Source organism: Silurus meridionalis, chromosome 4, assembly GCF_014805685.1.
Source record: "Silurus meridionalis isolate SWU-2019-XX chromosome 4, ASM1480568v1, whole genome shotgun sequence".
In the NCBI taxonomy this organism is placed as follows: domain Eukaryota; kingdom Metazoa; phylum Chordata; class Actinopteri; order Siluriformes; family Siluridae; genus Silurus; species Silurus meridionalis.
The window spans coordinates 5250284-5276249 of record NC_060887.1 but is presented as its reverse complement, the minus strand read 5'-3'; the positions used below and the strand labels follow the sequence as shown (position 1 = coordinate 5276249).

General features: G+C 38.9%; 1 protein-coding gene and 4 long non-coding RNA genes across 6 annotated transcripts in view; all 5 read left to right on the top strand.

Moving 5' to 3' along the window:
- LOC124384581 (little elongation complex subunit 1-like) overlaps positions 1 to 25966 on the top strand; it is a 256093-nt gene that overhangs the window by 195933 nt on the left and 34194 nt on the right. The gene's annotated exons all lie outside the window — the stretch shown is intronic.
- LOC124384693 lies at positions 7066 to 13937 on the top strand. Its single transcript, XR_006925483.1, has 6 exons — positions 7066 to 7258; positions 7918 to 8009; positions 12929 to 13040; positions 13208 to 13322; positions 13423 to 13593; positions 13857 to 13937. It is a non-coding gene; the product is annotated as an uncharacterized LOC124384693 (long non-coding RNA).
- On the top strand, positions 9777 to 11268 carry LOC124384760. Of its 2 annotated transcripts, none has more exons than XR_006925574.1 (4): positions 9777 to 9793; positions 9995 to 10130; positions 10606 to 10671; positions 11181 to 11268. It is a non-coding gene; the product is annotated as an uncharacterized LOC124384760 (long non-coding RNA). The 2 variants fall into 2 exon arrangements; XR_006925573.1 differs by lacking the exon at positions 11181 to 11268 and adding an exon at positions 10827 to 10946.
- On the top strand, positions 13949 to 14523 carry LOC124384754. The gene is made up of 3 exons (XR_006925568.1): positions 13949 to 13980; positions 14076 to 14164; positions 14272 to 14523. It is a non-coding gene; the product is annotated as an uncharacterized LOC124384754 (long non-coding RNA).
- On the top strand, positions 15469 to 21723 carry LOC124384765. Its single transcript, XR_006925579.1, has 3 exons — positions 15469 to 15529; positions 18967 to 19024; positions 21003 to 21723. It is a non-coding gene; the product is annotated as an uncharacterized LOC124384765 (long non-coding RNA).

Sequence of the window (25966 nt, the reverse complement as noted above, 5' to 3'; positions counted from 1 at the left end):
ATCATCTGCCTTTAGTCCCAATCATCCTCTTAAGAACATCAATATGATGCCACAGCTGTAGAAACCATCATTATTATACAGCATATAATACATGCAGTATAACAGAGCGCATACAGATTCTTGTGATTTTCCCTGCATTACAGTTTTCCTGGTGTTTTGAAATTAAGTCAAATTGTGTGTTTTTGTACAGATTCTACAAAGAAAATGCAAAAGTATAAATGGTTTAAGAAAAAACTTGGGTTGACCTTTATATAATGTCCTTTATACTGAAAAACCTTCAAAATGAGCGTGTTAATAACACGTTAACCCAAATTCATTTTAACAGCATTAATAGTATTAATGCACAATTAATGCAGCACGCATTTCTTCATTTTATTAAAATTAAAACCTTTAACGCAACACATTTATTCACAACGTTCTTTCCTTTACTCAGATAGTTATATTTTTATCATGCCGAACAAAATCTTAAATCTTGGAGAGGTTTTCCATACGAACTACGATGCCCATGGGGTCTTTTTCTGATCAGGGAAGAATCACAGCACGTGTTCTTATTCAGTTTAATGCAGATAACAGACACGTATATATACACACACTGGAAAAAACCTGACCTAAAACTGTTTCTGATTGGGTGAGAAGACGTAGTAACCAGAGATATGTGAGCCCAGACAAGGGCATTCCATGTACCTTACATACTCACATCATAAAGATCCTATAGACACTGAACAGACAACATAAGAATGTGTTTAGAGAACCAGTGTGAGGCTCATCTTAATACTAACAGATATGAAAAAATGGAAAAAAAAAAAAAATCCATCACTAAACATTTGTTTTATTGATGCGTTAAGTCTCAAATCAAAGACCAGAATCCGCCAATTAAAAGCATCCGTGAGGAAACAGCAAAAGTTCCGATTGGTGTCATGATAATTTACGTACAGGAAAAGCTTGTATTGTGAGTAACATGATTTATAAATACTTTACAGGAGGAGCAAAAACTTTTTTTTATTTAATGCATTACGAGCAATAACTTGCATTGTGAACATCGAGCATCACACTAACAACATGCAAACGGCTCACGCTCAACCACTCAGCTTTCCTTTTCCCAAAAGTCTTGGGGATCATCAAGATGTTTTCTGGCAAAAAGTGAGACGAGCCTTTACGGTCATTTTGCTTAGCAGTTTTCGTCTTTAAAAAACATTTTTGCCAGGTCTCTTCTCATGGTGGAGTCATGAACACTGACCTTAACTGAGGCAAGTGAGGCTGCAGTTCTTTGGATGTTGTTGTGGGGTCTTTTGTGATCTCTTGGATGAGTGGTCTCTGTGCTCTTGGGGTAATTTTGGTCAGCCGGCCACTCCTGGGAAGGTTCTCCACTGTTCCATGTTTTTGCCATGTGTGAATAATTTCTCTCACTGTGGTTCACTGGAGTCCCAAAGCTTTAGAAATGGCTTTACAACCTTTTCCAGACTGATAGATCTCAATTACTTTCTCATTTGTTTCTGAATTTCTTTGGATCTCAGCATGATGTCTAGCTTTTGAGGATCTTTTGGTCGACTTCACTTTGTCAGGCAGGTCCTATTTAAGAGATTTCTTGATTGCTAACAGGTGTGGCAGTAATCAGGCCTGTGTGTGGTGAGAGAAAAACTATTTCACACAGGGCCATGTTGTTTTGGGTTTTGTTTTCCTCAATAATAAAAATATACAAAAAAAATATTTAAAATCTGCATGTTGTGGTCATTTGTGTATCGTTTACTAATATTTAAATTAGTTTGATGATCTGAAACATTAAAGTGTGACAAACATGCAAAAAAATAAGAAATCATGAAGGGGCAAACACTTTTTCACACCACTATATATATATATATATATATATATATATATATATATATATATATATATATATATATATATAATATAATAAGAGGATGGAGAGAAACTAATTATGGAGCTACCAACAGGCCAACAGCAACACTGCAGGAACTACAGGAATTTGTGGCAAATGCTGCTCACACCTTACATGTGACTACCGTATACTGTATTCTGTACAAGTCTGGGATGTGGGGTAGGGGCAAAAGGAAGCTTTTTTTTTTACAAAGAACAATATGCAAGCCTGTCTGTCTTCTTCTTCCTCTTCTTTTCTTTCAGCTGCTCCTATTAGTGGTCACCACTTTCAAACCAACCACCTGCATGTCTTCTCTCACCACATCCATAAACCTTCTCCTTAGCCTTTCTTTTTTCTCCTTAGCCTTCTCCAATAAACCCCATGTTCTACCGACACACACACACACACACACACACACACACACACACACACACACACACACACACACCAATATCTCAAAAACCCAAAGGTGAATAAGAGAAATCTCAAAGTGACCTACCTAGTAGCTCAACTCATAGTCTAATCAAAAAAAAGCCCCACACTATGGCAGAGACATTAATGCCCCCCGCCTGCAAAGCCACTGTCAACAAGAAGCTCTAACCATTATTTACTCATGTATGAATCCTAATTACACCAACAATCAGGGACTTCAAAAGCAGAAAATGTCAGAGCCTGCAACGTGACCATCAGACTCAATTTGTCATTACAACCGTGATGAGAAAAATGCAAAGCCAACTCTGTGCCATGAGGTGGGTTCACATAGCAACTCGGACCTCGTGGTGTAACGGTAGCACGTCTGACTCCTAATCAGAAGGTTGCGTGTTCAAATCACGTCATGGTTTAGGCGCTTGCTTTTGGCCTCTTTAGCAGCTGTCCGATCTGTGATTGTCTAATGTGGAGACTGAATTTGTCCAAAGTGGAGTCTGTCTCATCAAATTAACGTTAGTACATTATGATGATGATTATGATCAGATGTTTTATGACGTACACATTTTTTTCTAAGGAACTTCAGCATCTTTGGATGATGTAAAGCCCAAAGTGTGTTCTTTTAAAAGAGATGTAAATTGTGTATGTAGCACACTGTTGTCAGGAACTTTTACCATTGAAAGTCAGGAAGGTCATTTTCAGCTGTGAGGCCCAAAAGTGGGGCTGAAACCGAACAGGGTTCAAGAAACCGGGTTTATTTTCATATAAGTAACAGTATTTAGTTCAGTAAACTTAAGTTCATTTAAAGGAGAATTCAGTGCTGTTTAGTTCAGTAAAGTCTTCATTTAATCCTAAACTATTCCATTCATTAAGTTCAATTATCCTCAAATTAATATTTTTACATTCAATAAAAACAAATCATCCAGTTTTCATTGATGTTTATTTAGTGAATAATGCATTTAATAAACAATTGGTTTCACTCAGAATGACTTTTATTTTTAATAAGTAGTAAAATGTGTTTTTATAAAACTCATCTGAAGCATAAAGATAAAATGCACCAGTTGGTTAAAAGAAAACATTTAAAAGTAAAACATTTATTCCAGCTCATAAATCCTATAAAACATGCAGCATTAAACATGAACTTCCAGCAGATGAACATCTCATAATACTGTCTGGAAGTGAGAAATGTACAGGTTGTTTTTACTCCATACACATGAACTTACTTTGATCAGAAACACAATCATACTCCAAATCAATTAATCAATAAAGTCAATAAAAGAATCCCAAACTGCTGTGTGTCTTGTCCTCGCTATTAATGACGTCATTAGAGCTCCACTACTTCTAATTACCTGCTGTGACAGTGAGCTCTAATACACATCACACTGCCACCTACTGGTCATTTATGATTCTGCAACATTCATAGAGTCACTCCGGTCAACTTCCGGTTCTCAACTCGGATTCACTCGCTTTATACACAGTTTACAGCCGTTTTATCTTATTTATGACTGTAATATCACTCTTCTCTCAGAAACAACAGAAAAGCTGTGAAGACATGATATTTTATCCGCTCTTTACCTCTGTAATGTGCGCATGCGCATAGTGTCAGGTTAAGAGAGACCGGGTTACGTCACAGACGGAGGGCGGGGCATCTCCCTGTGACGTCACAGTAAGGCAACGTCTATAATTGGGAACGCGTCTCTGTTTCTCTCATTTCGAGGTTTTTGCTTGTGAGTAAAGAGGCATAAACATGGAGCTCTTCAGAAGGTTGAGAGAGTTTTTTCAAAGCAGAAGAACAAAGAAAACTAAGCAGATTGCTGAAATGAAGGAGAAGCTGGAACACATGGAGAAAGTAGTGAAAGACTTGGATGCATTTTCTAATCTAATGTTAGAGAAGATAACAGAAGAGAAAGAAGAGAAAGCCATTCTGCTACAGACGGTGCAAAAGCTGGAGGCTACTTTAGCTTCTGAGCGAAAGCAGCAGGAACATAATATAACTGAGAGAAGCCAGAGCTGGGCAAGAGAACAAAAACAACTGCAGGAACGTGTTGCTCAGCTTGAGGTCACTTTGGATCAGACCACCAAGAAGCTCCAGTCTTCCCTGGAAATCCATGAGGAACTGGAGAAAACTGTAGAATGTGAGAGAGAGAGCTGGACAAGAGAACAAAAGAAAGTGGAGGAACATGTTGCTCAGCTTGAGGTCACTTTGGAACAGACCACCATGGAGCTCCAGTCTTCCCTGAAAATCCATGAGGAATTGGAGAAAACTGTAAAATGTGAGAGAGAGAGCTGGATGAGAGAACAAAAACAACTGCAGGAACGTGTTGCTCAGCTTGAGTTTATTTTGGATCAGACCACCATGAAGCTACAGTCTTCCCTGAAAATCCACGAGGAACTGGAGAAAACTGTAGAATGTGTGAGAGAGAGCTGGACGAGAAAACAAAAGAATATAGAGGAACATGTTGCTCAGCTTGAGGTCACTTTAGAACAGACCACCATGGAGCTCCAGGATACTCAGAATCACTGTGAGAAAGTAAAAAATAGTGCAGAGCAGGAGAGAGATCATTTGATCAGAGAGAAAGAGCAACTGGAGGAACATGTTGCTCAGTTTGAGCCCACGTTGGATTTTAAAGAAAACAAGAGGACGAAGAGAGAAAACTAAACTTGACATAGAGGAGAGGAACAACTTACAGCTTCAGACCAACAGGGGGCTCCAGGATACCCAGAATCTCTGTGAGGAAGAAAAGAAGACTTCAGAGAATAAAACAGATCATTATATGAGAGTCCGAGAGCGATGGGAGGAAATTGTTGCTCAGCTGAGACAAGAAAACATTCAAAAGAAAAGGAGAAATAGAAAAAAGAAGAAGACAAGAGAAACAGAGAGTCTGAACACTTTTACTACAGCGAGACACAATAAACACTATTAAATAAATAAAGATTTTGAATTTCAATCATGTCTAATGTCTCTTCATCACAGAGAGCATTCAATGATGGTATTTTTTCTTGAAATCCACTTTAGTAAAGTCAGTGATGTTTGATGTCCTTAAAGAAAAGGAATTTGACAGAAACTGAAGTTGAGGTATTTTCTTGCAGCTTTAGTGCTTTGTTCATTTTGAGCTCTGAAAGCAATATAGCTGACAGTTAATGTGGGCAGAACCTGATTCACTTAAACATCTGTACTTTATAATTAATCACATGGATTGGCACAAGAAAGTGGATGATCTTTCAGCAGTTATTCTGACAGGGTTAACACTGGATTCACCTCACAACACCTGAACACTACTGCTGGATGGAGCAGCGGTGCGTGCATGAGCGGCGGTTGGTGAATGGAGGGTGGAGCCGGGGAAACGAGCGGTGAGAAGCAGATCTGTGGCTGATGGGACTAATCAGTGTGCTCTGTTTTAGTGACTGGTGATGAGGAGAAAAGGAGAAAGACACGAGCAGAGCTGAGCACGTGTGTGTGTGTGTGTGTGTGTGTGTGTGTGTGTGTGTGTGTGTGTGTGTGTGTGTGTGTGTGTGTGTGTGTGTGTGTGTGTGTGTGTGTGTGTGTGTGTGTGTGTGTGTGTGTGTGTGTGTGTGTGTGTGATGTAAAGTGTTTGAGTAAATGGTCTTCGTTACTGTACTTGAGTAACTATAAGTGACTTCCTGTCTGATGAACTGTTCTGTATTGGTCCTGTTTACTTCAATAGTAAGGAATGTAGATCTGAGATCCTGATTATTAGTCTTTTATTACCCATAAGGCAGTGATTTTTAACCTTTTTTGAGGTGTGACTCATTGTTTACATGAAGAAAACACAGTGCATCTAGGGGAAATTGCAGTTTAGACACAGAAGCTTTGTGTATGTGAGGATCCTCTATAATTATTTGGAGAAAGAGTCTGGTGTCATTATGCCATGGCTTGGGAAGCCGGGATGTTGTTAATAAATGTGAACTGATTTAATGTCATACAGTGTGTCTGTGTTCTACATTACAGTGGGGTCTGATGTTCGGTTCCCAGCGTGTTGTTTCCTTACATTTTTTTATCCAGGGCCCAAAATCTTTCCACTGATCTCTCACACATTTAGAAAGTGATCTATGCAGAGCTGAACATCTCACCATGAATGGTGAACAACCTCATGCATATTTTTCTTTTTCCCCCTCTTCTATTTGTTTCAATTTTTATTTAAGCATACAATACAATACAATACAATACAATACAATACAATACAATACAATACAATACAAAATACAATACAATACAATACAATACAGGTGTGAATCTACCTGTCATGAGGAGTGTATTGGAGAGTGTATTTGTAAATTATCTGCTAGGTGGCAGTAGTGGCACACTCACTGGTAAGCTGTAGAACAGGGGTCAACTACGGTGGCCGAGAAGTGCAAAACAGATTAACAAATCCGAAAACAAAATAACAAATCCGAAAACACAAGTCAGACAAATCGGAAAATGTAGGTATAGTTTGTGAATGTAAACTTACCAATCATTGGACAAGACATTGTTTCCATTCACAAACGATACCTACCTTTTCCGGGTTGTCTGACTTGTCGCTGTGTTTTCGGATTTGTTAATGTGTTTCGTGCAACGATTCAGACAAACCGGAAAAGTTAGGTATAGTTTTGTTTCCTTTGAAGACTTTCCTGAAGCCCCTAAATTAATAATGGTCATAGTGACATTGGTAACATTGCATTAATGTAATAATATCTGATAGCCATTAGAGGGCACTCTCGTGCTGCATGTGGGTGTGTTTGCAGTGTGCAGAGTAAACGAGTAAAAAACGCTGTGCAGTCATGTCTCCGGTTCTTTCTGCGCATGCTCCGAACTTAACAAGATAATATGTGTTTTATAGCATAATGATGCAAACATAACAGTATTTACATTCATCACATTACTGTGCTGGAAAACAATACAAATTAAATAAAAAAGAAAAAGTGTAGAAGAAGCAAAGCAGGACAAAGACAGAGGTAATGTGATGTAATGAATGGTGATGATCATATAAATAAACTCAGTTTAGTAAAGTTTGTGAATAAACTTTATATTGGTCCAGTTTTAAAGTTTATTCTAAAAGTTATAAATAGTGTAATAAGTGGAAAAGAAATATGATTCAGTTCATGTCACACAGATTTTTTATTTATTTTTTCATTTCAATTCAGTGTCATTACAAAATAGGTTTAAATTTGTAGAGATTTTATTTGGACAAACATATCAGACAAAAGAAATCAGCAACATATATTGGTCATCGTGTATCAGTCGACCTCTAGGTGTGAGTTTAAATGATATGCTCAGTTGTATGTATGAGATAATTGTAGTCTCTCTGCGTCTCTCAGAGAGACAGAGACTGTCTGGACGGTGAGACGCCACTAAGCGTTAATATTATAATAATTACACTGATCTATTAGAGACGCTTATCAGAAAAGTCCGAATCAAATCCACTCACAAGTGCAGCAGATTCATGTGATGTGAAATAATGTCCTAATGGCAGCAGCATTATACAGTCATATATATATTTCTATAAAAGAGCTCTGATACGGATTTCAGTCATTAAGAAGAACATCTTCAGAGGGGTTTTTTCTCGTCCTGGTATCATAAGTGTAGATAAACATAGGTTGTGTTTAATTGACAGCCCTGATGAAGTCTGATGACCTGAAGAGGGTGGAGCTGAGACTTCAGACAGCAGACGGACTTCTGAGGAGGAACATCAGCACCACACGAGAGGTTAGAGGTCACCCAACCTGTAATTAATCCTGGAGGAAGTAAGTGTGATTAGAGAGATAGCCATTTAAATGTAAGTGTGTTTGTGTGTGTGTATGTGTGTGTGAGTGTGAGTGTACAGTTCAGTGAAGTGCTGTTACACCTTCAGGACAGACTTCTGGCTTCAACACACTCCTCCTATATATATATATATATATACTGTATATATAGAGATCATCGGTTGTTTGTACAGGATGAAGGCACTATAAAATTTTAATCACAGTCAATCACAATCTATCTCTCTATTATTGAATATTTTCCATGTAGTGAATACAAGGAGGAGAAGAAACAAGAAAAACAGAGATCAAAATTAAATAAAACTTAAGCAAATAAAGATTAATAATATTTATACAGAATTAAGCAAAAAAGTATGCCTGACCCTGCCACTAGAGGGCAGTGTGAGACTGACTTGAGGATGTGACCTGTGTGTTACAATTCATCTGTTTCTATAACCAACTGCAGTTATGATGATGATAATAATAAGAATTATAAGTATTTTGGGGCTGTTATGAATTGTTCAAATCTTCCCTCTACCTCTCCTTTATTAGTGTAGTTACTGATAGAAAAAGTGAAAAGATTTTTAAAACAACTTTCATGCAAAATATCTTGTGGCTCAATTAGATGAGATTTGCCTCTGGTTTGAGATTTTACTTGACTTTTAAAACAACAAAAAAAAAACTAACACTTTTCTTTCACGTGAACAAGCTTTTTTTTTCACAAGACTTTGTCTTACACTTCCAGTGACTGTAGCTGAAGCAGAAAGAAGCTTTTTAAAACTGAAACTGATGAAATCATACCTGAGATCCACCATGTCACAAGAGCACCTCAGCAGCCTCGCTGTCATAAACATCAACCATACAAGTGCTGGTCAGATTTGCAACGATGATGTAATTGATGACTTTGCAACAAACAAAGCAAGAAAGATCTGTTTTTAGGGAAATGACTTTGTAGTGAAAAATTTATTCAATTTGTTTGTTGTGTGAATTGCCAATTTATTATTATTTATTTTCATATTGTATATATGTATTTATTTGTAAATGTATTTACTGTAAACTCTTATTAAAGATAAAGTAAGTGCAGATTGTTGTTAGTTATTTATCTTTTTAGGTGGCAGCAGGATGGGGGCAGATCATGACGTGGAAAGGAGACTCTCTGCTTGCAGGCTTCCTGTGACGTAGCTTCCTGTGTTTGACTGTGTTTTTAAACAAACTTTACTATTTATCTCTCCTTTTTTCCTCTTTTAATAATCCTACATAGTTTTTGTCGTCCTGACTTGTGCCTGTAGTTAGTTAACTCGACTATCACTAGTGTTGACTATATTCATTCCTCTCACTTTATCACATCTCTGTATCTTAACTCTATCTGCTATTATAAGCACTATGCTGGCTGTGTGTCTGCCTTTGAGCACAGGTAAGAACTCGTTCGATGCCCAGCTGTGAGAGCGGAAAGCGACGCTGGAAACATCCCGGCAGACGCCACCGTCCCAGGTAAATTCGGTTGAATCTAACGCCCCAGCACCTCAACTCCGCGTGTTTCTCTGCTCAGGTCCAGCGCACCTACAACACGGCCCGCCCAGGTATCGTTCACTCCGCACCGTGCACCACGGACCCTGGATGCTGCAGCAGCGAAGACACGAGCCAAGCCCCGGTCGAAGACATCTCCCCGCCGCCACTCTCTGCAAAACGGAACGTCATACTGTGATTCTTGAGATTCCATCGTCCGGCATGTCCACGCTACCGGAGACAAAGGTAAGGTGCACACTCGCTGTTTTCCTGGTGCTTGTGTTTTGATGTCGCTGTGCAGGTACCGCAATCCTGTCATTCCGATTCAAATCTGTCCGATTGAAAGATTTGGCGGTGGACTTTTAACATGAGACGTTATCTAAGCTGATGTGATGTTCACAATCCGAATGACTTTGTGACCTGCACTTTGTGTATATTTTCTGAAAGGAATGATAAATGGGCCGATTCGAGATCTGATACGGATGCCAGGTGAAGAGGAGGTGGAGAAACAAACAGCAATGATCAATAGACTGGAAAGCTTACCGAACAAAAGTCCAGCAGGGGGCGCTCGCCTCTAACCCGGGTGTGTGTTTCTACAGAGAAACACTACAGGAGCTCATGTAGAGTCGCGCCGTCACCATCTCTGTGACGTAGCATCCCTGATTGGTGCAACAATCTTTTTAATCCACCAATGAAACGTCATAGTCAAATGTCATGCTGTCATAGTAACATGAAAACATTGTAAGTCTACTATTGAATCGAAGGCCGTTGTTGAGACCAGACGTGAAAACAAGTGCGTTAGAATAATCTTAGAAAATGGTGAGAAAAGAAGAGAAAGAAGTGGATCATTAACTCTTTTGTTTACTGCAGTAGAAATGTTCACTTTAAAACTGCAACAACATACAGAAATATCCATCCTCATTTCTTCAATTACACTAAATATTGAAAAATATATATTCTGTATATGTTCTAGATCTGTATTGAGCAAGTATCAGAGAGAACATTAAATATGATGTCAAATGTAGTGACAGACATTTTCATGTTGTTCTAATCAACAGTATTGGGTGACCTACGTTCCTGTGGTGGTGAACATGACTGCGAGTTCTCCAGAAGAACAAATGCTGGTAATGTACAGTTCAAACACACACTGTTTTTTACACAGAATAAACTAAAGCCCATCACTTCCTCATCACCTAAACACACTGTTCATTTAGATTTTACTTACGGCAGCCAAACGGCTCATTTTGTAAACCCCTTGATCACTTACTCTGTCTTTAAGGGAACTAAATGAAGAGGAATGAATGAAAAGTGGTGTCCAATCTGTGATATTATTGGGGACCTGATTATGGTTCAGAACGATCTATAAAACATAACTGACTACTAAAATCAGATTGTCAAAATGTCCATATAGAGGAGTATGAGCGCAACTGGCAACCGCTCTAAAAGGCCACAGCTCTGATTTGATTAAACAGAGTGAAGGTTATTCATGAAGTATATCAGAATTGTACAAATCAATTAAACTACTTACTCTATGAACTCTATTTGAACAAAATCATTACTGAGTTTGGACCAAAATGATATCTGTATGCTAATGTGTGCTAATCAGGAAATACTTTCTACCTACCTTTCCTAGCCTGACTTTAAAATCCCACCCCTGTCTGGCCTGCACTTCCTCCCTCACTCTGCCCTGTCTTTCCCTCCTGCATTGCCTGAGTTTCTCTCATTCACATTACTTCACCTACATTACCATACCTAACTGTGCTATATGTAATGAGGCACACAGGGACAAGGTAGAGACTTGGAGGTTGTTTGATGTAGTTGTGTGAAAGGTCAGGGGTCATGTGTGTACCCTGGTGCTTTGAATTTGTCCCTGTGTGTCCTTTTTTAGCTGCAAGTTTCAAATACTGTTTACGTTAACCTTCAAATAGCTTTAGCATTTTTGTGATTTTTATGCCAAACGTATATGCTGTTTGTGTAACAGTATTATTACAGTGCTCCAGTACATGTGGTGCCTCCTCAGCAGTACTCAGTCCATCCCACAGGATTCAATACATGTACACTCTACTCCCTGAACCTACTACCCCAACAAATGGTAAGTTCATCATGCCTTTCCAGTCATCCTTACAAAAAGCCTGGTTTTCTTGTAGGATGTTATGATCCTCACAGCTTACATGTCGGTCTTTAATTGAAACTGATATTGTTCTTATTAGTGTCTGCTGCAGGGATGTTCTACTATAATGATCAGGCCATGTACAACCAGACTCCATTCCCAATGGTCCCTCCACTGCAGCAACATCCATCTACCAAGAGGAAGAGGAAAACGGTGCGTGTGTTTACTCTTTGTTTCAGTACTGGTTTATTTACTGAGTAATGAACCTATTTATCTCTGATCATGTGCTGTTTATTTCCCATTAGGATCGTTGTCTGAGATCCTAACCAGGACAGCAAGGACATCACAGAGGAGATCATATCAGAAGATGGCAGGAGTCGGAAGCCCACTCTGCCAGTGGGAAATGTCTTTTCCGTCCCTATGCCTCTGCAGGTAACAGTCACACACGCATTCATAGAGGAAGCAGATTCTTCTGGCTAATAGCTCACCAGTCCTCCTCCTTATATTTACCTGTATTACCATTTCCCTTTTCCACTATTTTTTACTCATGTGTGCACTCTGTTTTTCCTAATTCTGATTATCCTCACACTTTCCACCTCAAATCCCAGCAACTGGACCAAGTGGTGGAAAATGAGCGTGGTGACCGCTCGTACCTCGGAAAACTCGTACATTAATGCACTCGTAGGTCAAAGTACCACTGTAGCTGTGAAAGGAAGGAGGAAGACAGTGAACAATGACTTACTTGGTCGGCTACTGTTTAAATACAAGCCGTTGTAGTGTGTTGAGTCTGGGTGAAGGGAGAGCTCGCTAACTCCAGTTACAACAGAAATCATATAAACACAGACAGGCTTCCAAAACTCCTGCTTTTTTATTTTTGTTTGCATCAGCGTTATGGGTTAGTCAAAGACACTTAGAAATGAGCATCAGAAAATAAAAAGGACATAATCCTCGGTCTCCACACACGCAGTAATACCAGAAGTATGCAGTGCCGGTCTTTTCCCAAAATACCGCTCTGCTCCTAATAGAAGCGCAACATATTTCACCCGTTACACCGTGTGTAACATGTCTTTCGTTAAAGCCTGTGTAAAGTACATTAGTGTAGACACCTGCAGCTTATAGACAGGTGCGGCTTATTTATGTTCAAAATAAAAATATTTGTAAAATTCAGGCTTATATAAGGGTGCGGCTTATAGTCCGGAAATTACGGTACACTTTTTCTACCAGGTTTATAAGAATAATTGTTATTTGAACTGAATTGTGTTTGTGTGTAGTTACCAGCAGATGATAAGATTTATTTGGGACCGAATTTCGGGGGACGACGGCTGAACTGGAAGAACGGCTGCGATGGAGAAACTAGCGCTAGAGCCACATCCGGAGCATCAGGTGAGTCTGTAGTGAATGTAGTCTGTGTTCTTTTTCAGCTCTCTCCTGTGTTCATGTTGTGAAAATATTCAAAGCAGGTTGTGATTGTAGGTTTTGTTCTGGAAACTTAATTCAGTTTAATGCATGAGCATTTTTAGTCATGACACATCATGTCTCTTGTGTTTCAGTAAAACTCGACGCAGTGCCAGACTCGACTACAAACAAGCTGCGCTATCAGAGGAGGAAATGGAGAAACGCTCTAAATCCATTATTGAGGAGTTTCTACACATAAATGATTACAAAGTAATGATCTCATGCAGTGTCTTATGATCACATTTAGTTGAATACACATCGGTTATTATCTTGTTACTGCGTCACATAATCGTGGTGGGTTCGTGTGCAGGAGGTCTTGCATTGCGTGGAGGAACTGGACCAGGGCGGGACGCTGTACGTTTTTGTTCAGGGGGGGTGGAGACCACGCTGGAGCGAAACCAGATCACACGTGACCACGTGGGTCATTTGTTCCATCAGCTGCTGCAGGCTGGATCCTCTCCACATCTCAGTTTTTTAAAGGGTGAGTGACATTCCTGCACCACACAGCTCCGTCTCCCACTGGTGCCAGAGACACTACTGTCTGCGTCATGAGATGTCCACAGCTTGATGACATATTTACACCCAATGGGGTTATTGTTAGCATTATTATGAATACGCTTGCTTTTACATTTGGTCATTTTTAGAGAATTTTATAAGAGAATCAGAATCCTTTAATAAGACTTTTTTCTGTGTTTTTTTTTGCTCTCTTTCCCCCCATTTTCTTACCTCTCCTTGTTTACACAGGTTCTCAGAAACCCTCGAGATAGCAGATGATATGGCGATTGACATTCCTTATGTATGGCAGTACATAGCGGAGCTCGTTAATCCTGTGCTTCGAAGGAGGAATCTCTTTGAGAGAATTATTAATGTATTTACAGTTACATTTGAGACTTTACATATACATTTTTTGCTGGAAAGGAAGTTGGTGTTTGTTTTTAATTGTTGATTTCTTGTGAATTCCAGTGAATTTAGCAAACCACTACTTCCTGTGGCAAGAGCCGGCATATTATTTGCAGAAATATTGCACCTTCTCTGCAAACAAATAATGAGCTGTGAGATCTTCTATAGAACATGACTGAAAAAAGGAAAGTGTTTTGTCATACTAGTTGAAAAAGGTTCTTTTTTGTTCAAGTCATTGCTGTGTTTTTCTTCACTTTAGAGCCAAAAGGAAGTGGAGGCCTTATGGAGGAACTCTAAACTGAGCTGTGCTGATTTTCTTCCTGAAACCGTGGATGGGAATTTCATTTGTTAGTTTAAGAACATTGTCAGTGAACTCAAATGGCAGCTCGTCTGATCAGAAAAGAGAAAAGTGTTTGTGTTTGTGGTGTAAAAAGCAGTGTGTTGGGTGGTAGACTTGATGCAGTTTTATTTCTAAACCAGCACAAATGCTGCCTTTAAGAAGAACATCTTCAGAGGGGTTTTTCTCGTCCTGGTATCATAAGTGTAGATAAACATAGGTTGTGTTTAATTGACAGCCCTGATGAAGTCTGATGACCTGAAGAGGGTGGAGCTGAGACTTCAGACAGCAGACGGACTTCTGAGGAGGAACATCAGCACCACACGAGAGGTTAGAGGTCACACAACCTGTAATTAATCCTGGAGGAATTAAGTGTGATTAGAGAGATAGTGATTTAAATGTGTGTGTGTGTGTGTGTGTGTGTGTGTGTGTGTGTGTGTGTGTGTGTGTGTGTACTGAAAAATTTATTCAATTTGTTTGTTGTGTGAATTGCCAATTTATTATTATTTATTTGTATATTGTATTTATGTATTTATTTGTAAATGTATTTACTGTAAACTCTTATTAAAGATAAAGTAAGTGCAGATTGTTGTTATTTATTTATCTTTTTAGGTGGCAGCAGGATGGGGGCAGATCATGACGTGGATGAAACCGTGGATGAAATCTCCGCGAGACGGAACGCCATACGGTGATTCTTGGAGATTCCATCGTCCGGCATGTCCGCGCTACCGGAGTCAAAGGTAAGGTGCACACTCGCTGTTTTCCTGGTGCTCGTGTTCTCGATGTCGCTGCGCAGGTACCCGCGATCTTGAACGAGAACTTTGCAGCGGTTGTTCTTCATGCCGGAACGAACTACACCAGGCTGAGGCAAACAGAGATCTTAAAGAGGGATTTCAGGATCCTGGTGGAGACGGTACGCAGCACATCACCCACAACGAGGATCATAGTGTCAGGACCTCTTCCCACTTACCAGCGAGGGGCTGAGAAGTTTAGTAGACTCTTTGCACTAAATGAATGGTTACAGTCATGGTGTCGAGAGCACAAACCTTTCTTTATTAATAACTGGAACTGTTTCTGGGAGCGTCCGAGGTTCTTCCGCCCTGATGGCCTGCACCCCAGCAGAGTTGGAGCAGCAGTGCTATCAGATAACATCTCTAGGATACTTTACACCATCTGACTGGTAAGACATCAGGAAATTTACGACTATGAGAACATTTATACAACAAACCAAATAGTTACAAGTTCACACACAGCCCAGTTTATAGAAACCGTATCTATTCCTCATGTAGTAAAACCAAGAATTAAATACACAAGATCCAGAAATAATCTTATTGCAGTTAAAACTGAAAAATGCCGAATAAGCAAACACCAAAAAGTTCTAAAGTTTGGCTTTTTTAACATCAGATCACTTGCACTGATTATTTTTATTGATTGTAAATGAGATGGGGCCTATAACCTGACTAAAACTCTTCAAAGATATTGTTCTCTTGTAAGTGGGAACAGAACTGGGCAGTGACAATCTTTTCTAAAATCTTAGACATAAATGGGAGATTTAAAATGGGTCTGTAATTTGATAGCGTGTTTGGATCCAAATTAGGTTTCATGATGAGGGGATTAATAACTGCTAACTTGAGGGATTTATGGCCTAAAGATTTAGCTTTAGGTCACGTCCATAAGACTGTTCCAGAGTTTAGCTCCTAAACTCTGAAATAGTCTTCCTGACAGTGTTCGGGGATCAGACACACTCTCCCAGTTTAAGTGCAGATTAAAAACTTATCTTTTTAGCAAAGCCTACACATAACATACATCTCACATCATAACCTTGTGCTCCAGAACATCTGATCACATGCACATTATCAACTTGTGCTGGTAATATCATGAACAGCAGCTACGCTAATTCCTCTACATTGCTTCTCTTTCTCCACCCATCCCGAGGTTTGGCCATAACCATAAAGACTGTATAAGACTGCAGAAAGAACATTACTTATAATCTTTTACTCCAGTGCTCATGTTAGTTCTCTCTCTCCAGTGTTCTGTATTGTTGAAAGATTTATGATCAAACTCTTGATGTCACCCAAATGAGGATGGGTTCCCCTTTTGAGTCTGGTTCCTCTCAAGGTTTCTTCCTCATAACATCTAAGGGAGTTTTTCCATGCCACAGTCGCCACGGCTGCTCATCAGGGACAAATACACACCATTCACCTTAACTGTTGATTTCTGTAAAGCTGCTTTGAGACAATGTCTGTTGTGAAAAGTGCTATAGAAATACACTTCACTTGACTTAAAGTTGATCAGTCACACCATGAAGTTATGGGAAAGAGTAGTGGAAGCCAGGCTAAGAGAAGAGGTGACTATTTATGAGATATGTGAGGTAACACAGATGCAATATTTGCTTTGAGAATGTTGATGGAGAAGTATAGAGAAAGTCAGAAGCAGTAACATTGTGAGTTTGTAGAGGACAGAGTAGTATGGAGAATGTTAATGTTAGTTATATTGTTATTACTGACACATTCAGGGGTGTAGACATCATTTCAAAATTTAGAGGAACAGAAGAGTCAAATGTAATAATAATAAAATGAGTATAATTGACAGGGTTTATTTTCTCTTACTCCTTTTAGACTGGGCCTTGAAAACGTGAACACAGGAATTTACATTGGTAAATGTAAATGTCCCCCAAATCCCCCAGGTATTCTACACCAGATCAAATGACCCCTGACCCACACAATAATGCAGTGCTGCACACTAAGTGACCCTTCATCTGATAAAACTTAAACTAGACATGGATTATAATGAAGTTTGCTCACCCTGTTTAGCAAGTTTAGCAAAATCTCTTGTTTCCAGTTTATACACACACACATATATACATATATCTACAGTGAAACCCACTTATCTCGCCCTCGGTTAACTCGCCAACCCTATTAAGTCAACGTTTTTGAAGTGGAGCCGCCAAATTCTTGCTTTGTCTTAGCATGTTCTCCTTGGTTATGTCGATTCTTTTATGTCGACGAACCCTAATATTAATATGAGGTGAGGTCCAGTTACCAGTGTGACACTAAAACAGGTAGAAGTAATAACTACTTTTTACTGAAGTACATGTCAGAGCCAAGACTTCTTTACTTTCACTTGAGTAAAAAAGTATCATCAGTACTTCAACTTTTACCTGAGTATTTTAAAACATGAGTATCTGCACTTCCACTTAAGTAAAGGATGTGTGTACTTTTGCCACCTCTGATTTGATAGAAATGTATCATGCAGTAATAATGTGCTTTTACTGTCTTACACACTGAAAGCAGAAACATTCAAACTATACACACCTTTAAGTGCCAGAAGCTGGTTTTCAATACCAGAGTTCACAGAAACGTTCAGATAGAACACGATGTTCATGTGCACTTTATCTGTAGGATGATTTTAGTTGCAGACATTTAAACAGATTCAATGTGACCAAATAACATGACATGATCAATCCTACAGTATAGATAATACATTGGGGGTGTGTTTTTACAGTCAAGTCAAGTTTATTTGTATATTTATATTTTCACAACAGACATTGTCTCAAAGCAGCTTTACAGAAATCAACAGTGAAGGTGAATGGTGTGTATTTATCCCTGATGAGCAGCCGTGGTGACTGTGGCAAGGAAAAACTCCCTTAGATGTAATGAGGAAGAAACCTTGAGAGGAACCAGACTCAAAAGGGGAACCCATCCTCATCTGGGTGACATCAAGAGTTTGATCATAAATCTTTAAACAATACAGAACACTGGAGAGTGAGAACTAACATGAGCACTGGAGTATAAGATTATAAGTAAATGTTCTTTCTACAGTCTTATACAGTCTTTATGGTTATAACACTAGGAGCTCCTGAGCTCAACGTATGTGATCATCACAGATCCAGCACCAGCTTCTCCATGTCAGAGCCTTTAAACACTCCAGGAGGTCCAATGTCAAAACTCCACACATGAAGTGGGATCCAATTTGCTAAAAATATACATTTATAATCTGCACTTAAACTGGGAGAGTGTGTCTGAGCCCCGAACACTGTCAGGAAGACTATTCCAGAGTTTAGGAGCTAAATGTGAGGATGCTCTACCGCCTTTAGTGGACTTTGCTATTCTAGGAACTACTAGAAGTCCAGAGTTTTGAGATCTCAGGGAGCGTGATGGATTGTAGCATGTTAAAAGACTGGAGAGATACATGGGAAGGATACAGAAGGATAATCAGTAAAAATAAAGAATAAAGTCTACAGTCAGTTTCTTTTATATTTTAAGAAAATTACCCAAAAGAGTTCACCTGGAAACATCAGTGGAATTCATGCTGAAGATGCTGAACCAGCTGGACATTGACATTTTTTTAATGGTAAATGTTTATTTGACATAATTTGCAGCACAATCTTCCAATACCAATTAATTAATCATTTGAGCAATTTTCTGTATCATTTCTTATTAATGAACATTAATAAGAATTACATTTAGTCTAATGTCTCATTCATGTCTAGTTGGTCCTTCTTGCTTTTCTCCTCCCATTTATTTCTCTCAAATTCCAAACTGGCCTCGAGCTGAGCAACACGTTCCAGCAGTTGCTTTTGTTCTGTCACCCAGCTCTCTCTCTCATGTTCTACAGATTTCTCCTGTTCCTTGTGGAGTTTCAGGGAAGACTGGAGCTCAGTGATGTTCTGGAGGTGTGTGTCGTTTCTATGATTTATGTTCTGTTCACGCTGCTTTTGCTCCATAGCTAAAGTAGCCTCCAGAGTTTGCACCTTCTGTACCAGAATGGCTTTCTCTTCTTTCTCTTCTGTTATCTTCTCTATTATAATATTAAGAAATGCATCCCAATCTGTAACTCCTTTCTGCATGTGTTCCAGCTTCTCCTCCTCTTTCGTAATCTGTTTATGTTTCTTCTGTCTCCTGCTTTAAAAAATCTCTCTAAGTTTTCTAAAGAGCTCCATTTTTGTGTGTCTTAACTTACAAGTAGTAAATTCACAAATGAGAAACTCTGAGGCGCTCTGACTTATAGAGGTGCGCCCTACTGTGATGTCACACCAAACTAACACACACACCTCTCTTTCTCTTTCTCTCTCTCAAAACACAGATCAAGTATCTTCACCATTTTTCGGTTGTTCCTGAGAGAAGAGCGATATTACAGTCATAACCAGTGTTGGGCAGTAACGCGTTACTGTAACTCAGTTACTTTTGACAGTAACTAATACTGTAACGCGTTACTTTTTAAATAAAGTAACTCCGTTACCGTTACCGTAAGGTGCGTTATGCGTTTTTTAAATGAATAAATTTGGGCTGAAGTGTAGACTACAGTCTGACCTGTTTACAGCAGAGACACATTGTAGGATTGGAGGATGAACCACTGTAAACACAAAGAAGATGCACTGTGGGCGTGTCTCCGTTTATTCAGGTCTGTGCGGCAGTAATGGCGAGTCGAGGCGAGAGCAAGACGAGTTTCTCAAAGTGGAAATATGCTCATTATTTCACTTTAGTTGAGTATAAAGACAAAAACTTTTTAGTCTAATGTAAGCTGTGTCTTTCTGGTTTGAAGCTCGTATCTACTGCGATAGCAACACCTCCAGAAGCTCCATGCCTGAGGAGCTAGAAGCTAGAAGCTAACCCGGTGTTCTGTTCTACATTGTTGTTAGTTTTCATACTTCAGCTGTGAAAGGAACATGTTTAAGAGCTCAACACAACAGCTTTTATGATGCAGAAGCCACTTTAGTGTTTGATTGTGAATATATTATTCAGCTTGTTTTGTTATTTATTTCAGAAATGCTTGTGATATATTCAGTTTGTGCTGCTCTGACTTTAATAAAATAGTGTTTAAAAATGACTTTGTGATTAAGTCAGTTTTGTGTTTGTAGATCATAACACATAAAAGGGCATTAATGGGAACATTAAAGAAGATTCTTTAAAAAAGTAACTAAAAAATTACTTTTAACAGTAACGCATTACTTTTTGAATGAAGTAACTAGTAACTGTAACTAGTCACTATTTCTTAGTAACCAGCACAACACTGGGCACGAGTTTGTCCATCTTTTATTCTCCAGGAGTTCAACTGTAGTCCACGGCACGTATATTTTCTGGAATTAGACTTTGAGAAAACTCCGGTAAAATTTACTACATGACCACCCACATGAACCACAATAGACTTGTGCATATTTTCCTGTATTTTATTGTCTATTATGGTGTTGTTCTGGTTGTTGTTCTGATCTTTGGTGATCATGATGTACTAATATACTGCAGCACTTCATGTGTTACTGTCTTTTACAATCAACTGCATTAACATAAAGAACAGATCATTAGAAAGAACTTTTTTGTGTATGATATTGTGTATTCATGTATTTTTGCGCATGGTAGTTGTACATTGCATCACTTTTCAAGCTACTATCTCTTATTATATGTTACGTTAACGACATAAACAACAACAGATTCATGTATCTTAAAAACTAAATCCTCATACGTGCATTACATTTACATTAATGTGTTTTTTCCTGAGCTCATCAGTGCAGTATGTTGCATCACTTTCATGCTGTCGTCTATTATGATGTACAATATTACAAACAACAGCAGCGGATTCATAGATCTTTAAAGAAACTGTTGTACATGCATTACGTTACTGTGTTTGTTTGTTTGTTGGTGTTTGTTTCACACAAGGCTTTAGAGGACGACGAGTGAACTTGTCGGTGGACCACAGAAACGTCTTTGTGGATTCCACCCTCCTAAAGTGTTCATGTCAGACTTTCAGGTGATCATCTCTTTCATGTCACGTCACTGTGGACCTGCACAACTATATTTGTGACCACACTCATGTGCTTTAAATGTCCTCTGCTGTGGGATGCAGAAATACTTGTTGCAATATTTCTTTTCATTTACAAAATCTCAATAAAGTGATGTTTATGCAACAAAATGCACTGGAAGAAAGACAGACAGGCAAAAGTTCACCAAGCAGAGCTTCTTTATTTTCTTTCGTTTTCACCCTGGCGTTTTCCTTTCCAGTGCTCACACCAGGGTTCTCGTGTTTCTCCTCTTTATTGGCGTCACCAGACTGAAACAGAGCACTGATTAGTCTCATCAGCTGCAGGTGTTTCTTACCGCTCGTGCCGTCCGGCTCCGCCTCCACTCGCGCACCGCTGCTACAGTTTACATCCCTAATCATATAGAACAATATCTGCTTTATCTATTCCCATTTCTCATCCAGTGATCAAATAGTGGAAGCACTGAGATCAGTGTAAAAGACTTTGGTTTTTGCTCAAGTGTGTTAAAGTGTGTTATATTTATAGATCTTCATTTCACTTCACTTCTGCCCTCAGACTCTCACTAGTGTACAGAGATGATTGTGGATTAAACATATTAATGTGTGAATGTTAGATTTTCAATGTTTCTTCTTATTTAGATCTGTAAAAAATACCAAGACTAAAAGGTAAATAAAACCTGTGTTCCACACTCTTTATTGTTCTTTTACCAGGTCGTAAGTGTTCCACCTGCTGCAAGTGTTCCACCTGCTTTACTCCACTCCTACTGCTGTAGCGCCCCCTACCTGGATTTACTACTATTATAATCTATAGTTATTTATGATTAGGTTGTTTTAAACCCAATTAGGGACTTTTTTTTAGCATTGTATTTGATTATATCTATTGGTAAATAACCTTTATTAATATATACATAGTTTTGTAATATTTGTATTTTTGTGTGTTTGCATCTATTATAATTTATCATTTGATATTTTTGTTGCATTTTCAGTAATTAAAAATAAAATGTTTTATCGTTCATTAAACAGTGACTCGTGAATTATTCTGTGAACCTGCTGAACCCATTATCATCTTCATTATTATTATTATTATTATTAATATTATTATTATTATTATTATTATTATTATTATTATTATTATGTAGAATATAAATAAACAGAAATATAAAACATGTCCCATATAATAAACTTTTGTTAAAAATGTTAAAGGTTAAATAAGTACATTAAGAAAATAAATATACATCCATTTTATGCCCCTTTATTGGAAAAATTAGTCAAATCATACAGATATTAATTAACATGAGTGACAAGTGATGTATTTTCATTCACATCATCAGTAGTTTTGTGCAGTATTGGGGGATTTATAAACATTGATCTGCCAAAAACCATAACAAATGTCCATCATCTATCCATTTCCTTTCTCTTTTTCCTCTATTCCCTTCTTCCCTTTCTTTTCCCCTCTTCCCACCCCTTAACAGACTATTGATCTCCAGCTTCACACAGCTCACATCCTCAACTTTCAGTCTCACACTGCCCTCTAGCGGCACTATCAGGACGTGCTTTATGCTCCATTCTGTACTAATGTGACTTCTGTTTGTGTTTTAATGCAGTGATTCTCAATCTTTTTCTGCCATTTACCACTTCAGAGGGGTGGGTTTTTAAACGCACCTGTCCTCCGTCACCTCAAAAAAGGATAATGAAATTCATCAAGTTGAAAAATGTCTAATTTATTGAACTATCCAATTCTAAATGAACATCAACTAGCATCAAAAACAAAAATAGAGAAAATGTATTTCATAAATCTGTTTAAAACGGGGTTGTAGACTTGATACTGTCACTCTCAAGTCATGTTCAATATTGAGCTGAGATCTGAATTTAGTTTTCAGTGTAGCAACATCTGAAAAGTCTCAGAGATGAGATGTGGCAAAAGGAACAGGATAAAACAGTTATATTTTCTTTAAGGATGAATTTTTGGTTTAATCTCCTACCAGAGTGATGTGTACAGAATCATCATAAAAAATTCTAGTATCTCCATGACAACCGCCAAACAAACAAACAGCAGCAAGAAGCAGCAGCGATTAGCAGCAACTAAGAACATTTACAACTTCTCTTCTATTGAACATTTCTTCATACAGGTACCTGGTAAATCTTCTAAATAATTATGGTAAAATATTGTACATTATTTATGTCATGCGGGAAACGGAGGCGGAAGCCAAAGTAACAGCAAATAAAGTTTTATTTAAACAAAAGGGCGAAGACAAAACACAAATACTTGCTGTGAAAGGATTATTCCAGTGGCCCACAATAGTCCAGAGTCTGAGGAATAATCCGAATGAGGGAATCCGGGAAAAAGGAAAGTAATATCCACGGTGCGCCTGGAAAGAGTGCACGCGGAGCGAGAGCGCGAGAGTCCGGGTCGAACTGCACGAAGGGAAACGCATGCGCGCACATAAGGCAATATGAACACACAGGAACATGCAATAAAGGAGCCGGAGTGTGGGGAATGTGGTTTATATCGGTGTGATGAGTGAGTGAATATGCCTCAGGTGTTCTCAATGAAGCCCGATGCGAGGAGCTCCTTGTGGGCGGGGCACATGAGAGAAGGAGCAGGGCGTTCCCCAAAGCACCAAAGGGGGCGTGGCAGGGGGATTCCTGACAATTTAGTAGAAGACTTGAAAAGTAAAAAGTAATTATTTAGTGACATTAGCTAGCTAAGATTAACTTTTATAGTTTAGCTTTTTATATTAATCCATCATATGTATTTAATAATTAGTATAGAATCTATCAGATACAATGAAGTAGATAAATTTAACCTATTTATCCCATATTTTAATCAAACTCATGTAACCTGTTTACTCCAAGTATAATTAACATAATATACTAATAAATAGAGTAGAATAGGGTCAGACTGGGACTACAATTTTAATAATCCTTGCAGCCGTGGCATGTTTTATCTGTTGTGGAATTCCTTGTCATTGTTTAGACAATACGTACAGCTCCCAGTGTATAAAATTACAGGTGAAGAGTCTTCTACAGAAAACATCTCCACAGATATGGATCAAAACATCTATGTGGATTTGGATGGAGGGATTATGGCCCTAGTCGATAAAAAAAATGACTATAACAAACATTTTCTTATAACTAAAAGCACTAAACTCTTTCTATGCTTTTATTCTGATTCTTTGATTATATCGTATAAAAATCATGTTGTTGTTGTGTGTATTTTATGCTGTGTGCAGGAACATGGCAGCTGGTGAACATAGGTGGCCTTTGCAAGGTATGCGTCTGCATCAAGGCACGTGCGTACATGGAAGCATGTGCTGAGGGGTATAGCTTCATCTTTGACACCTTTAGACCTACCTGCGATGCTTGTTTTTTCCTTCTTCTTCAAAAGCATTGCCTGTGGTGCCTGGAGCAGCCCACCTGTCCTTTAGGTGAACGGTGCTATAATTTCTTCCGTAAATGGATCAGGTTTCCTCCGGAAAAGGACGAATTCGTTTGGAAAACTGATGCGGACCCGTTCAGACCGGTGATGGACATTCTGCACCACGCTGACATGTTCTCCCCAGATGGAATGTGGCTAGATTCCATCCAGAACTCTGTCTATGATCTTACTGCTGGACTTCAGCTGATCACCCGTATCCTTCATGTGCGAGGGTTATTACCCTTGTCCAATCGTTTGGAGTTCCTGCCGCTCAATGGTTGCTCTGAGAACTCACGGATTTCTCTTCACGGACTTCGTCATGCAAAGCACCTTTGTAACGTACTACACCATCACCTTCTGTGGCTCTGTTCTATGGACAACTGAACCAGCGAAACATCGTGATTGGAATTGTCGTCCTATCCTTTGTCGCAAATGTCACACAATCGGAACAGACTCAATGGTATTCTCATCGAGACTTCACAGTGGTGGTTTGAGGTTTCATGATGCGGTGTGGTCTGCACTGAAGTCTCACAGTTCTATATCTGCTCCCCTGCCGGACTGGATCAGACAACTATCACCCATTCCAGTAAAAAAAAGAAAATAGAGAGAATAAAAAGGCAAGTGAGTCTGGACATCAAGGACAGGAACTGAAAGCTAAACCTCTCCATGTCCAATAATAATTAATAAAATCAATAAAAATGTAAAATATGAAATCACTTGTTTATTGAAGTGTTCGACATCATTTAAATCCTGATTCTAAATCAGTGTTTCTCAACTGGAGGATGCTTTTAAACTAAATAATTAAAATACACATGATAAACTTTTGGGAAAATGTGACAAAAGTAAAATTGTATAATTATTAAAAGATTAAGTTAAATGATTTTTGTCTTCCTTTCAAACGCCGTATGACCTCCTCATGGATTCTTGCATCTTGTTTATATCCCTCTTGTGGAGCAGGGGGCTGTGGCTCGGGGTCATAATGCTGAGGGGGAGGGAGGTCAGGAGGGAGAGGGAAACTGGTCCTCAGTGCCACATTGTGCAAAACACCACACACCCTGATAATCTTACACACATTTTCCGGGTGGTATAGAAGTCTGCCACCTGAGACATCCAGAGCTCCACATCTGCATTTCAGGAGGTGAGGAGCGTCTGAGGGGTGAAGGCTCTGTCACCTGTCATATTATAGACTACATCAGGACAATGTTTACAATTTCTACATGTTGTTAAAGTCACCAAGAAGCCAGTCATCACGTCCTGCAGCTGCCTGTAGTCTGTTCCCTACACTGCTATGTGTCAGGATAAAGGAATCATGTGCTGAAGCAGGTCAGTGTGCCACAGTGAAGGGAAACCTGATGTATCGACTACCCACCTTAATAATAACATCCAAAATGACAGGCATTATGATAGAAAGCCGGGGGCAGAGCACTGGGTCAGCCATGACTGGAA